At 37.0% G+C, this 10,794-nt stretch overlaps 1 non-coding gene across 1 annotated transcript; it reads left to right on the forward strand.

Annotated features, from left to right (window-relative positions):
* The first annotated feature begins 4,751 nt into the window (after positions 1–4,751).
* LOC112724215 (small nucleolar RNA R71) lies at positions 4,752–4,859 on the forward strand. The gene has a single exon (XR_003163389.1). It is a non-coding gene; the product is annotated as a small nucleolar RNA R71 (small nucleolar RNA).
* Positions 4,860–10,794: the final 5,935 nt, after the last annotated feature.

Below are 10,794 nucleotides of genomic sequence, written 5' to 3' on the forward strand. Positions count from 1 at the left end.
CTATAGATTCCAAAATATCAATGAAACTTAGCTCCAATCAGATGAGCGGGACTTGTAGCTTTTTGCCTCTTGAATAGTTTTGGCATCTCACTTTATCCATTGAAGTTCAGAATGATTGGCATCTATAGGAACTCAGAGTTTAGATAGTGTTATTGATTCTCCTAGTTCAGTATGTTGATTCTTGAACACAGCTACTTTATAAGTCTTGGCCGTGGCCCTAAGCACTTTGTTTTCCAGTATTACCACCGGATACATAAATGCCACAGACACATAATTGGGTGAACCTTTTCAGATTGTGACTCAGCTTTGCTAAAGTCCCCAATTAGAGGTGTCCAGGGTTCTTAAGCACACTCTGTTTTTGCTTTGGACCTTGACTTTAACCGCTCAGTCTCAAGTTTTCACTTGACACCTTCACGCCACAAGCACATGGTTAGGGACAGCTTGGTTTAGCTGCTTAGGCCAGGATTTTATTCCTTTAGGCCCTCCTATCCACTGATGCTCAAAGCCTTGGATCCTTTTTATTTACCCTTGTCTTTTGGTTTTAAGGGCTATTGGCTTTTTGCTCTTGCCTTTTGGTTTAAAGTGCTTTTGGCTTTTTCTACTTGCTTTTTTTTTGCTATTTTTTTTCTGCAAGCTTTTGTATTCACTGCTTTTTCTTGCTTCAAGAATCATTTTTATGATTTTTCAGATTATCAAATAACATTTCTCATTTTCATCATTCTTTCAAGAGCCAACATATTTAACATTCATAAACATCAAATTCGAAAGACATATGCACTGTTCAAGCATTCATTCAGAAAACAAAACTATTTGTCACCACATCAAAATAATTAAACTAGTTTCAAGGATGAATTCGAAACCCTGTACTTCTTGTTCTTTTGTAATTAAAACATTTTTCATTTAAGAGAGATGATGGATTCATAAGACATTCATAGCTTTAAGACATAGACACTTAAACACTAATGATCATATAATAAAGACACAAACATAATTAAACATGAAGCATGGAAACCGAAAACAGAAAATAAGTAGACAAGGAGATTAAAGAATGAGTCCACCTTGGTGAGGGTGGCGTCTTCCTCTTCTTGAAGGACCAATGGTGCTTTTGAGCTCCTCTATGTCTCTTCCTTGTCTTTGTTGCTCCTCCCTCATAGCTCTTTGATCTTCTCTAATTTCATGGAGGATGATGGAATGCTCTTGGTGCTCCACCCTTAGTTGTCCCATGTTGGAACTTAATTCTCCTAGGGAGGTGTTGATTTGCTCCCAATAGTTTTGTGGAGGAAAGTGCATCCCCTGAGGCATCTCAGGGATTTCATGGTGGGGAATTTCCTCATGCTCTTGCTAAGGTCCATGATCTCTTGTTTGCTCCATCCTTTTCTTAGTGATGGGCTTGCCCTCTTCAATGAGGATGTCTCCCTCTATGTCAATTCCAGCCGAATTGCAGAGGTGGCATATGAGGTGAGGAAAGGCTAACCTTGCCCAAGTGGAGGACTTGTCAGCCACCTTGTAAAGTTCTTGAGGTATAATCTCATGAACTTCCACCTCCTCTCCAATCATGATACTATGGATCATGATGGCCCGGTTTATAGTAACTTCAGATCGGTTACTAGTAGGAATGATTGAGCGTTGAATGAACTCTAGCCATCCCCTAGCCACTGGTTTGAGGTCATTCCTTCTTAATTGAACCGGCTTGCCTCTTGAGTCAATTTTCCATTGAGCTCCTTCTTCACATATGTCTATGAGGACTTGGTCCAACCTTTGATCAAAGTTGACCCTTCTTGTGTAGGGGCGTGCGTTCTCTTCCATCATTGGCAAGTTAAACGCCAGCCTTACATTTTCCGGACTGAAATCTAAGTATTTCCCCCGAACCATGGTAAGCCAATGCTTTGGATTCGGGTTCACACTTTGATCATGGTTCCTAGTGATCCATGTGTTTGCATAGAACTCTTGAACCATTAGGATCCCGACTTGTTGAATGGGGTTGGTGAGAGCTTCTCAACCTCTTCTTTGGATCTCAAGTCGGATCTCCAGATACTCATTTTTTTTTAACTTGAAAGGAACCTCAGGGATCACTTTCTTCTTGGCCACAACTTCATAGAAGTGGTCTTGATGGACCTTTGAGATAAATCTCTCCATCTCCCATGACTCAGAGGTGGAAGCAATTGTCTTCCCTTTCCTCTTTCTAGAGGTTTCTCTGGCCTTAGGTGCCATAAATGGTTATGAAAAAACAAAAAGCAATGATTTTTACCACACCAAACTTAAAATGTTTGCTCGTCCCCGAGCAAAAGAAGAAAGAAAGTAGGAGAAGAAGAAGAAAATGGAGGAGATGGGGGAAGAAGATGTATTTGGCCAAGGAGAAGAAGAGAGGGTTGTGTTGTGTGAAAATGAAGAAGGAGTGAGGGGTTTATATAGGAGTTAGGGGGTGTAGGGTTCGGCCATTAGGGTTGGGTTTGGAAGGGAAATTAGTTTGAATTTTAAAGGTAGGTGGGGTTTCTGGGGAAGAGAGGATGGATGTGGGTGGTGAAGAGGTGATGGGAAAGAGTGATTGAGGTGATTGGTGAAGGGTATTTGGGAAGAGAGTTATGAAAAGATGTGAAGAGAAGAGAAGAAAAAGTTGGGGATCCTGTGGGGTCCACAGATCAAGTGGGGTCAAGGACTTAACATCCCTGCCCCAATTAGGTGTGTAAAACGCCCTTGCTGTGCAATCCTGGCGTTTAACGCCAGACTGCTGCCTATTTCTGGCATTAAACGCCCAAATGTAGCTTATTTCTGGCGTTTAACGCCAGGCAGATGCTTGTTTCTGGCATTAAACGCCAACTTGGTGCCTGTTTCTGGCGTTAAACGCCAGACAGATGCTTGTTTCTGGCGTTTAAATGCCAGACTGCTCTCCTCCAGGGTGTGCTATTTTCAATGCTGTTTTTCATTCTGTTTTTGATTTTTCAGTAGTTTTTGTGACTTCACATGATCATCAACCTAATAAAACACGAAATAACAAAAAGAAAATAAAATAGATATGATTAAATAACATTGTGTTGCCTCCCAACAAGCGCTTCTTTAATGTCAATAACTTGACAGTGAGCTCTCATGGAGCCTCATAGATAATTAGAGCAAGGTTGGAACCTCCCAACACCAAACTTAGAGTTTGGTTGTGGCCTCCCAACACCAAACTTAGAGTTTGACTGTGGGGGCTTTGGTTGACTCTACAGTGAGAGAAGCTTTTCATGCTTCTTCTCCATGGTTACAGAAGGAGATCCTTGAGTTTCAAATACAAGGTTGTCCTCATTCAGTTGGAGGACCAACTCTCCTCTGTCCACATCAATCACAGCTCTTGCTGTGGCTAGGAAGGGACTTCCAAGGATGATGGATTCATCCTCATCCTTCCCAGTGTCTAGGATTATGAAATCAGCAGGGATGTAAAGGCCTTCAACCTTTACTAACACGTCCTCTACTTGTCCATAAGCCTATTTTCTTGAGTGGTCTGCCATCTCTAATGAGATTCTGGCAGCTTGCACCTCAAAGATCCCAAGTTTCTCCATTACAGAGAGTGGCATTAAGTTTATTCCTGACCCCAGGTCACACAGAGCCTTCTCAAAGGTCATGGTGCCTATTTTGCAGGGAATTAAGAATTTACCAGGATCCTGTTTCTTTTGAGGTAATTTCTGCCTATCCAATGCATTTAGTTCATTGGCGAGCAAGGGAGGTTCATCTTGCCAAGTCTCATTACTAAATAATTTGGCATTCAGCTTCATGATTGCACCAAGGTATTTAGCAACTTGCTCTTCAGTAATGTCTTCATCCTCTTTAGAGGAAGAATACTCATCAGATCTCATGAAGGGCAGAAGGAGGTTCAATGGAATCTTTATGGTCTCTAGATGAGCCTCAGATTCCTTTGGTTCCTCAAAGAGAAACTCCTTATTGGTCACTGAACGTCCCAGGAGGTCTTCCTCACTAGGATTCACGTTCTCCTCCTCTTCTTTGGGTTCGGCCACATCATGTAAGGCTATGATCTTGCACTCTCTTTTTGGATTTTCTTCTGTATTGCTTGGGAGAGTACTTGGAGGGATTTCAGTGACTCTTTTACTCAGCTGGCCCACTTGTGCCTCCAAATTCCTAATGGAGGACCTTGTTTCATTCATGAAACTCACAGTGGCCTTAGATAGATCAGAGACTATATTTGCTAAGCTAGATGGATTCTGCACAGAATTTTCTGTCTGTTGCTGAGTGGATGATGGAAAAGATTTGCTATTACTAAACCTGTTTCTTCCACCATTATTAAAGCCTTGTTGAGGCTTTTGTTGATCCTTCCATGAGAAATTTGGATGATTTCTCCATGAGGGATTATAGGTGTTTCCATAGGGTTCACCCATGTAATTCACCTCTGCTATTGTAGGGTTCTCGGGATCATAAGCTTCTTCTTCAGAAGATGCCTCTTTAGTACTGTTGGATGATTCCTTCAATCCATTCAGACTCTGAGAGATCATATTGACTTGCTGAGTCAATATTTTATTCTGAGCCAATATGGCATTCAGAGTATCAATTTCAAGAACTCCTTTCCTCTGAGGCGTCCCATTACTCACAGGATTCCTTTCAGAAGTGTACATGAACTGGTTATTTGCAACCATGTCAATGAGTTCTTGAGCTTCTGCAGGCATTTTCTTTAGGTGAATGGATCCACCTACAGAATGGTCCAATGACATCTTTGATAATTCAGACAGACCATCATAGAATATATCCAGGATGGTCCATTCTGAAAGCATGTCAGAAGGACACTTTTTGGTCAGTTCCTTGTATCTCTCCCAAGCTTCATAGAGGGATTCACCTTCCTTTTGTCTGAAGGTTTAAACATCCACTCTAAGCTTGCTAAGCTTTTGAGGAGGAAAGAACTTGGCTAAGAAAGCCGTGACCAGCTTATCCCAAGAGTTCAGGCTGTCTTTAGGTTGAGAGTCCAACCATATTCTAGCTCTGTCTCTTATAGCAAATGGGAAAAGCATAAGCCTGTAGACCTCGGGATCAACCCCATTGGTCTTAACAGTATCACAGATCTGCAAGAATTCAGTTAAGAACTAAAAGGGATCTTCGGATGGAAGTCCATAAAACTTGCAATTCTGTTGCATCAGAGAAACTAATTGAGGTTTCAGCTCAAAATTGTTTGCTCCGATGGCAGGGATTGAGATGCTTCTTCCATGTAAATTGGAATTAGGTGCAGTAAAGTCACCAAGCATCTTCCTTGCATTGTTATTATTTTCGGCAATTCCTCCTTCTTTTTCGAAAATTTCTGTCAGATTTTCTCTAGAGAGTTGTGCTTTAGCTTCCCTTAGCTTCCTCTTCAGAGTTCTTTCAGGTTCAAGGTCAGCTTCAACAAGAATGTTCTTATCCTTGTTCCTTCTCATATGAAAAAGAAGAAAACAGAAAAGAAGAGGAATCCTCTATGTCACAGTATAGAGATTCCTTTATGTGAGTAGAAGAAGAAAAGGAATTCGAACACATAAAGAGAGAGAGGGTTCGAATTTTTAAGAAGAAGAGAAGTGTTAGTAGATAAACAAATAATTAGAAGGAGGTGAGAGAGAAGAATTTTTGAAAATTAAATAAAGTAAAATAAAAATATTTTAGTTTTTAATTTAAAATTAAGGTTAGAATTCAAAAATTGAAAAAAAAAGGAAAAATGAAATTAAATTAAATTAAAATTTAAAACAATTAGTTAATCAAAAAGGAATTTTGTAAAAGAGGAAGGTGATTTTCGAAAATTAGAGAGAGAATTAGTTAGGTAGTTTTGAAAAAGTTATGATTGAAATAGTAAACTTTTAAAAACAAACAAAAAGTTAAGTGATTACTTGAAAAAGATTTGAAAATCAAATTTTGAAAAGATAGGAAGTTAGAAAAGAAGTTAGAAAAAAATTTGAAATTAATTTTGAAAAAGATGTGATTGAAACTTATTTTGAAAAAGATTTGAAAAAGATATTTAAAAAGATTTGATTTTGAAATTAAAGTTGATTACTTGACTAACAAGAAACTAAAAAGATATGAGTCTAGAGTTTAAAGATTGAACCTTTCTTACTAGGCAAGTAACAAACTTAAAAATTTTGAATCAATCACATTAATTGTTAGCATTAAATTCGAAAATATGAAACAAAAATAAGAAAAAGATTTTTGAAAATCATTTTGAAATTTTCGAAAATCATAAAAGAAAAATTAGAAAGAATTGAATTTTTTTGAAAAGATTTGAAAAAGATAGAATTTTTAAATTGAAAATTTGATTTGACTCATAAGAAATAACTAAATTTTAAAAAGTTTTGAAAAAGTCAACTCAAATTTTTGAATTTGATGAGAAGAAAAAGGGAAAGATATTTTTTTGATTTTTGAATTTTTAATGATGAAAGAGAAAAACATCAAAAAGACTCAAAACATGAAAATTATGAATCAAAACAAGAAAAATATGCAAGAACACTTTGATTGCAAAGATGAACACCAAGAACACTTGGAAGATCATGATGAACATCAAGTATGTATTTTTGAAAAATTTTTAATAAGAGAAAACATGCAAGACACCAAACTAATAAATTTTTAATATTTAGACACTAAGAATTCAAGAATGCATATGAAAAACAAGAAAAGACACAAAACAAGAAATTTTAAAGATCAAACAAGAAGACTTATCAAGAACAACTTGAAGATCATGAAGAACAAGAAAGAAACTCAATGCATGTGTTTTCGAAAAATTTTTAAGAAAAATAAAAGGATGCAATTGACACCAAACTTAAAACTTGACTCTAGACTCAAACAAGAAACATCAAATTTTTGGTTTTTATGATTTTATTAAAAAATTTTTTGTATTATTTTTTTTTTCGAAAATTATTTTGGGAAAAACGAAAAAGAAGAAATTTTTTTGTATTATTTTCGAAAATAAGAAATAAAAAGCTTAAAATTAAAATAAAATTACCTAATCTGAGCAACAAGATGAACCGTCAGTTGTCCAAACTCGAACAATCCCCGGCAATGGCGCCAAAAACTTGGTACGCAGAAATCGTGACGGTTCCATTCCTTGGTAACGGCGCTAAAAACTCAATACGCACGTTCATAATCTTAGTTCTTTGTCACAATTTTACACAACTAACCAGCAAGTGTACTGGGTCGTCCAAGTAATAAACCTTACGTGAGTAAGGGTCGATCCCACGAAGATTGTCGGCTTGAAGCAAGCTATGGTCACCTTGTAAATCTCAGTCAGGCGGATTCAATTGATTATAGAGATTTAATAATTAAAAGATAAATAAAATATAAAATAAAGATAGTGATACTTATGTAATTCATTGGTGAGAATTTCAGATAAGCGTATAGAGATGCGTTCGTTCCTCCTGAACCTCTGCTTTCCTATTGTCTTCATCCAATCATTCATACTCCTCTCTATGGCAAGCTGTATGTTAGGCATCACCATTGTAAATGGCTACATCCTGTCCTCTCAGTGAAAATGGTCCAATGCGCTGTCACTGCATGGCTAGTCATCTGTCGGTTCTCGATCATACTGGAATAGGATCCATTGATCCTTTTGCGTCAGTCACTACGCCCAGCACTCGCGAGTTTGAAGCTCGTCGCAGCCATCCCTTCCCAGATCCTACTCAAAATACCACAGACAAGGTTTAGACTTTCCGAATCTCAAGAATGGCTGTCCATGGATTCTAACTTATACCACGAAGACTCTGATTAAGGAATCCCAGAGATATTCATTCAATCTAAGGTAGAACGGAAGTGGTTGTCAGGCACGCGTTCATAGTTGGGAATGATGATGACTGTCACGATCATCACATTCATGTTGAGGTGCAAATGAATATCTTAGAATTGGAATAAGCTTGAATTGAATAGAAAAACAATAGTACTTTGTATTAATTCGTGAGGAACAGCAGAGCTTCACACCTTAATCTATGGTGTGTAGAAACTCTACCGTTGAAAATACATAAGTGATGATGGTTCAGGCATGGCCGAATGGCCAGCCCCCAAACGTGATCTAAAGATGAAACTAAAAATGTTCCAAAAGATCTGTAAAGATACAATAGTAAAAAGTCCTATTTATGCTAAACTAGTTACTAGAGTTTACAGAAATGAGTAAATGATGCAGAAATCCACTTCTGGGGCCCGCTTGGTGTGTGCTTGGGCTGAGCATTGAGCTTTACACGTGTAGAGACTTCTCTTGGAGTTGAACACCAGTTTGTAGCCTGTTTCTGGCGTTTAACTCCACTTTGCAACCTGTTTCTGGCGTTTAACTCCAGAATGCAGCATGGAACTGTCGTTGAACGCTAGTTTGCGTCATCTAAACTCAGCCAAAGTATGGACTATTATATATTACTGGAAAGCCCCAGATGTCTACTTTCCAACCCAATTGAGAGCGCGCCATTTGGAGTTCTATAGCTCCAGAAAATCTACTTTGAGTGTAGGGAGGTCAGAATCCAACAGCATCTGCAGTCCTTCTTCAACCTCTAAATCTGATTTTTGCTCAAGTCCCTCAATTTCAGCCAGAAAATACCTGAAATCACAGAAAAACACGCAAACTCATAGTAAAGTTCAGAAATGTGATTTTTATTTAAAAACTAATAAAAATATACTAAAAACTAACTAAATTATACTGAAAACTATGTAAAAACAATGCCAAAAAGCGTATAAATTATCCGCTCATCTGCATGCACTGAGGACGGTGCAATCTTCAACTGTGGGGAGGTCATCCGACTGATTTCCATGGGTAACAATTCCTTTTTTCAACACCAATGTTAGTTAGTTATTGCATTCCATTCTAGGTTTTTAGGATTTTTATTTGCATTTTCTTATTTTTTGCATATGTATACATAATAAGCTTAGTCAAAATAATGAAATTTTTCAAGAAAATTATCTATAGGGCACCTCAATTGATTCGAGTGAAAACTTTTCATTAAACTTGCTTGAATTATATATATTGTGGAACATGTTTTGAGCTAAGAACACAAGCAAGTGAGATTTGAGCCTAATTGTGTGGTTACATTGTATAACCACTTATTTTTCCTTCTTGTGTGCATTATTCTCTTTCTATGATTATAATCTTTGATTTGTTTGATTATTTATGTCCATTATTTAGTGTATTCATGCATTTATATGATTGAGGACATCATTTCATTTAGCTCACTTACCCAAATAGTCTTACCTTTTATCATCCATTGTTAGCCAACTTTGAGCCTACGCTTAACCAACTTTGTTCTTTAATTTAGCACATTACAAGCCTTAAAGTGAAAAACAATAAATGTCCTTTATTTGGATCTTTGATTAGCTTAGGCTAGTGTGTATGTATCATTCAAGTGTGGGAACCTTGGGACATTGGGGGAATAAAAGGGTAGTTTTGTATTTTTATTGTAAATATTGGGAATTGGATACATGCTCATGTATTAATCAAATGTAAAACCTTATGCATTGATGTTCTTGTATATAGAAAGAAGAAAATGAGAAAAACAAAAGAAAAAAAAAGAAAAAAATATAGAAAAAGAAGGAAAAAAAAAGAAGAAAAGAAAGAAATAAAAAGGGGACAAAATGCCCCAAAGCAAAGTAAAGTTCAATAAAGATCAATGCATATGAGTTGTGAAATGAAAAGAAAATGCATGAGTATGTTAAAAAGTGAAAATGGATAGTTAGGTTAGTTTTGAATTGTATAGGATGTCATAGGTTATGTGGGAAGTTTAAGATTATCAAAGATTCAAATTTTAAGATCACTTGACCATATATGCATCCTACTTTGACCCTAGCCCCATTACAACCTATGAAAAGACCTCATGATACTTGTATGTGTGCATGAAATAAATGTTGATTATTAGAAGAAAAATAAATCTTAGAAAGCATGATTAGGGAAGAATTGAGTGAATCAACCCTAAACACTTGAGCGAATAGAGTGCAAACACATCCGGTGAGGGTTTGATGCTCAATTACATGTTTTCACCTATGATCATCATTCTTCATGCAAGTTTGTAAAAATATTTAATAGCTCAATTCAATTGTGGTTTGGCATGGTTGCTAATACCTTTAGCCCTTGTGCATATATGTATCCTTGGGAATTGATTTATTTTGACCAAGCAATTGCATTCATGTAGATAGTTGCATATAGGTAGGGTGCATTTAGTTAGATTTCATTGAATAAATGTTGATACCCTTAGCTCTCTCTTGGTTTAAGCATGAGGACATGCTTGGTTTAAGTGTGGGGAGGTTGATAAACCCCATTTGTAGGGTTTATCTTATGCTTCATTTAAGAGATTTTATCACCTTTTACCCACATTTATTCAATGAAATAGCATGGTTTTGTAAATTCTCCTTTAATTGTGCTTAAGAGTGAACACATGCTTTTTAGGACTTAGAATAGCTAAATTTAATTCACCTTGATTCTATTAGATGCCTTGATATGTTTATTAAGTGATTTCAGATTTAGAAGGCAAAGATTGGATCAAGGGAATGAAGGAAAATCATGTAAAAATGGAGAACTCATGAAGAAATGAAGGAATCGCAAAAGCTGTCAAGCCGACCTCTTCGCACTTAATCGACCATAACTTGAGCTACAGAGATCAAAATGATGTAGTTCCAGTTGCGTTGGAAAGCTAACATCCAGGGCTTCAAAATGATATAATATTTGCCATAGTTACATCATGTTTAGGGGGGCGCACGCGGCATGTACGCGTACGTGCCAATTTGCACGTGATTCATTAAAAGCAAATCAGTGGCCAGCGAATTCTAAAGCCTTGTGGGCCCAATCCAACTCATTTCTGATGTTATTTAACCCAAGGATTGAAGAGGGATGAG

Source organism: Arachis hypogaea, chromosome 11 (genome assembly GCF_003086295.3).
Source record: "Arachis hypogaea cultivar Tifrunner chromosome 11, arahy.Tifrunner.gnm2.J5K5, whole genome shotgun sequence".
Lineage (NCBI taxonomy): Eukaryota > Viridiplantae > Streptophyta > Magnoliopsida > Fabales > Fabaceae > Arachis > Arachis hypogaea.